The 5,353-nt window shown below is 38.7% G+C and overlaps 1 long non-coding RNA gene across 1 annotated transcript; it reads right to left on the bottom strand.

The window, feature by feature from the left end:
• Positions 1 to 1,690: 1,690 nt before the first annotated feature.
• LOC122220299 lies at positions 1,691 to 4,840 on the bottom strand. Its single transcript, XR_006202788.1, has 2 exons — positions 4,232 to 4,840; positions 1,691 to 1,835 (listed from the first exon to the last, which is right to left on the bottom strand). It is a non-coding gene; the product is annotated as an uncharacterized LOC122220299 (long non-coding RNA).
• Between the last annotated feature and the right edge of the window lie 513 nt (positions 4,841 to 5,353).

Raw genomic sequence — 5,353 nt, forward strand, 5'->3', positions numbered from 1 at the left:
CAGGCAGGGGTTAGAGGGTGGATTTCCAGCAAGTTCCACCAATGCGGTCCCCCAGTGACTTCTGTGCCATCCAGTGAGCCATCAGTGTGCCCTCTCCAGAAGCTTGGGTGGGGGAGTTGGGCTCTTCTTTGGGTACGCTCACAGCCCTAGGGGTAGTGGCTGCTCCTTACATGTTATTCCTGTGGTTTTTAAAAATTTATTCTCTTCATTTTTACTAGGCAATCCCTCAATACTCTAATCCTATTATAATTAATGATTGTTATTAAAATTTCACATTCACATTACAGTACGGTTTCTCTTTCCTGATTTGACTCTGACGCAGGGAAACTCTGGTCTCTATGACCTTTATAATTTTCCAATAGCACTTCTTGGTATAATGAACTGATTTAAAATTTTAAAAATGAATCTCTATGGGCAAATGTTTAGCTATGAGGAAAATATTGACAGTAAAAATAATTTCTAATATATCATATTCAACAACCAAGAAATATATTGCATGCTTATGCATAAAGACATGAAGGCTCGCTCTGTTGACTTTGGGCTTTAAACATCTCACAGCACAGGAACGGCAAAAGCATTTCATCTTTAATGCCAACTCTGATTCATTGTAGGGTTTTTCTGTGTGGAGAAGAATTTTAAGGCCAGCAAAGTACTTATCAGTTTGTGATATCTGCCATAGGTAACAGAGAGGACATGGTGGAAAAGCATGGTTATTTGCCAGCTGTTACCTACCCAGGTTTACAGATGAGTAAACTGAGGCATAGACAATTGAAGTGACTTGGCCAAAGCAGAACTATACAATGCAAAGGCTGGGACTAACTTCATATTTATGATTTCCAGGCCACGGCTCTTTGTCTGTCGCTACTCTACGTGATGATGGTGTTTTGAGGAAGTCAGGTAAGAAGCCCAAGCAAGTTTAAGATAAGGCTGCTTACCTTACGTAACCATTAGGGTCCAGCATGTGTATATGGGAAATCAGATTTATGCCCACCATGGTCATAAATCGATCTGAAGTAAATGAGCTTATAGAGTTTTCTGCTTAACTCTAGAAATAGGATGATAAAAGAGCTTTACTATGTGCTTAAAGATTTATGTTAATTTGATTTTAAAACAGATTTTGAAAGGGTATTCACCATTTAAGGGAATAGCATAGAAATTATACCTAAGTTTATTACATGTAAACATTAAACTACACAAATAAATGCGTCTGAAAAGAGTATCTCCTTTCAGTGCAGCAAAAAGAAGTTTCTTTTGCATTTGGTTGATAGGGAGCATAATAGCCAATGATGGTTTGGACTGTGGATCATAGAGAAAATCTTTTTCTGAAAAATACTGTATGTCCACTGCAGGCAGATCCTATGGAAATGAGAAATCCAGCCCATTTAGAAGAGTCTAACTTCTGAAATGCTGAGATTAGTGCTCCCATTCTTGCATCTGGAAGGCTCGTACCCACCCCTGGAGCACACAAGGGTGCCCTCAAGCATGTCGATCTCACCTGAAATCTGGTCAAAGGCAACAGAGTTTGAACTTTCCTGCTATCCTGCAGAATAATGAGATTTTTCAAGTGTTTTTCCCATTGAAAGACATAGTACAAGTGCAGGTGAAAAAGGCAAAAGGAGAAATTCTTGTCCCTTCAACTCAAACATTCAGCTTATTGGTTGCCAGACCATGATGACCTTTTGTTGGTATCGTTAAGCAGACGCAATTGTGATAATGTTTTCTCTTTTAACTTAGGAATGCCTGTCTATACTTGCCTGCTCGTTGAAGTTTTACCTGTACATCAGCCTAGTGAGTATAGACCGCATGACTGGAGGTCACCCTTGAAATGTTGATTTCTGAAGAAACAAAAAAAAGTAATTTGTTGGACGATACACAAGAGAAGCTGGAAGCGTCACAACCCAAAGGGATTAGTTTTAGATTTCAATCATAACTGTTAAACTCACCCCTACACACATACCACTTGTCACAAGGTGAGCCCGCCAAAATTTTTTTTTTTACCAGTTCAGAGCTCTATCAATAACACAATCTAACTGGGGCGCCTGGGTGGCTCAGTCAGTTGAGCGTCTGACTTCGGCCCAGGTCATAAACTGCTAGTTTGTGAGTTGGAGCCTCACATCAGGCTTGCTGCTCTCAGCGCAGAGCCCGCTTCGGATCCTCTGTCATCTCTCTCTTTGTCCCTCCCTCCCTTGAGCTCTCTCAAAAACAAAAAGTATTTAAAAAAAAAAAAAAAAAAAACAGAATCTAACCAAGGAATATGTTCTCCCTTGTCATTTATTCCACTAGAAAAGAATTTATTAATAATCCTAATCATGACTCTGTGAAGTGCCAAAGATCAAAGAGGTTAGGTACGTAGCTTAATGACAGAAGTTGTGGAGCAAGAATCCAACGCCCCTGCATATTACCTTCACTGTACTAAGCAACATATCCTAGAAATAAATCACAATTCTCCTGTTTAACTGTATATATTAAATGATTACAACTCCCAGCACAAATAGACAATTCTTCTTCTTCTCGCATTAATTTATATTCGACTTTTTACTAGAAAAGTCTCAATTTATTACCAGATACACTCTATTTTATTTTATGGATATAAACTCAGGAATTAGTGTTATAATTGTTTTACCTACAGAAAATCCCAACTAAGTACACCAAATTGCAGCTTAATTCAAATAGTATTGAATCCAAGCCTGCATCCAAAAGAACCTGTTAGTGTTACTCTGCTTGTTAAATAGACCAAGTGACTACAGAGGAAAAATGCAGCTAGAAAAATATTTAAACAATGGAATATATGCCATCTTGTGGTGAGGTGGGGAAATTGCAGCAATCGTTGAGCAGCTCCTAAATACTGGAACTCTCCTGAGCATTAGTTCTTCGCATTAATATTGCTACTCAAGTGACTAGCCAATAACAATGTTTTATTTTGTCCATAATCCATTCACAACAATCTTCCCTGACAGATTATTCTCAAATCAATTGCAACAGCATTAAGATCCTCCTAAATTTGCCAAATCTTACTAGATTGCTTGCTAAACTGAGTTCTCAAAAGATTGCTTCTCTAACCTCCATGACCTAGTAGTTTTAGTAGACACCAAATTGCAACAAAAGGCTCAAATGCAATCCATGTGACGTCTGAAGAACACGGGAAGCTTTCAGGCTTTCTCCCTGAAATCATTTTGGCCCCATCTATTACACTTTACCTGACATGTTAACAAAACCAATGGCAGCAAACACTGATCACTGTATTTCTTTTTTCTTCTTTTTTTTTAAATAGTAATCTCTACACCCACCACAGGGCTTGAACTCATAGCCTTGAGATCAAGTCACATACTCTACCGACTGAGCCAGCCAGAACCCCCTAACAATAGCAGCTAACACTTAACTGAACATTATTCAAACCTTGTGACAACCCTGTGAGGTAGGGATGATTATCACCTTCCTCATTTTAAACTAAAAACGAATGGAAGCACAGAGAAGTTAGTAATGTACACAGGATTATGGTGAAGAAAAAAGGATCTTACACTATTGAAACGTATACTTGTGAGAGCACACAAATCGAAGTTTTCATTTAAACCTTGAAAACCCATGTCATTTATATCACAATAGAAATGCAGTGTTATGAATCTCAGAGAACAGAGAAGCTTCAGCAATATTTCTACTGAAGGCAATGGAAGCAGATGCAAGTACATGACTTCAATGTAAGAAAACTCTGAAAACTCTCCTATCGACAGGATGCTAAGTAGCTTTGGTAGAAGGGCAGGTTAGTTATATATCATTACGTTGTATTACCAATGCTGACTTGGAACAAGCATTCGCCCATGTCACGAAGAAATGTGAAAAACTAAGAACAAAGCAACATCTGGGGCGCCTGGGTGGCTCAGTCGGTTAAGCGTCCGCCTTTGGCTCAGGTCATGATCTCACGGTTCGTGGGTTCGAGCCCTGCATCGGGCTCTGGGCTGACAGCTCAGAGCCTGGAGCCCGTTTCAGATTCTGTGTCTCCCTCTCTCTCTGCCCCTCCCCTGTTCATGCTCTGTCTCTGTCTCAAAAATAAATAAACGTTAAAAAAAAAAAAATAAACATTAAAAAAAAATTTTTTTTTAAAAAGAACAAAGCAACATCTTCATTAAAGGACCGTTGTTTCGTTTTGTTTTTCCCTGAGTTGAGGTCTTAGTTGTAAAGTGTCATTAAAAAAAAAAAAAAAAAAAAAAATAATGATAGTTGATAGCTACTTTACCCTGATCAGGACCACATGATTCTTCCAGATGGTTTATATCTCATCTTAGGCATTGGGGCTTTTAGCCACATGGCACATGTTCCTCCTCCTGGGAAAAAGTAAAACTAAGTCACTACTGTCACAACAAATGGACTGCAAGAATCTGAAAGTCATCTCAAGAATTTGAGACGTGGAAAAGGAAGCTGTAACGCTGTGCAAAATTCCTATCCCTTCGACTGGAAACTATCTTCTTGCATTTTTTAATTACAATTTTTGTGTAATGGTCCAACCTTCAAATCCCCATGGAAGCAGCCAATGCTCCAATGCTCCATTTCATTATCACCTTTCCTAGATATTTTCTTAACACACAAATAAGGTAGTATGTCATGTGATCCACATCTGCCTTTTCCCCCTTAATGGTAGCCCTTGAAGTTTTTTCCATATTCCGTATTTCCATATTTCATATTTGCTATGGCCATATTCTTTCATAACAATCATTCAACTCTGCCTCTACTGAATATTGTCATTTTTAATCTTTTTTTCAAACACTGTTGCATAATGATCTCTGAAAGTCATCTGCACATCAAGTATGTTAAATTTTCCAAAAGTGGGGGGCGCCTGGGTGGCGCAGTCGGTTAAGCGTCCGACTTCAGCCAGGTCACGATCTCACGGTCCGTGAGTTCGAGCCCCGCGTCAGGCTCTGGGCTGATGGCTCAGAGCCTGGAGCCGTTTTCCGATTCTGTGTCTCCCTCTCTCTCTGTCCCTCCCCCGTTCATGCTCTGTCTCTCTCTGTCCCACAAATAAATAAACGTTGGAAAAAAAAAATTAAAAAAAAAAAAAAATTTTCCAAAAGTGGAATTTTGAATTAGATTATTTGTAATTTTGTTAAATTAAGCTCAAGGTTATAGTGACTGACACACCCTACTACAATATGACAATTTCCTCAAACTCTTGCCAACACTTTTCAAATTTATGATAGGTTTAAAAAAACCAGGCCAAAAAATCTTTTTAATATGCATTTCAAAGTGGTTCAGGACCTTTTCATATTTAACAACTATGTGTTATTTCTTTCCCAGTTAACTTCACATCCTTCATGCACTTTAGTCTTTCTCCACTAGCTTTAGATGTTAGCCTTTTGAACGG

This window comes from Panthera leo, chromosome B2 (assembly GCF_018350215.1).
Source record: "Panthera leo isolate Ple1 chromosome B2, P.leo_Ple1_pat1.1, whole genome shotgun sequence".
In the NCBI taxonomy this organism is placed as follows: domain Eukaryota; kingdom Metazoa; phylum Chordata; class Mammalia; order Carnivora; family Felidae; genus Panthera; species Panthera leo.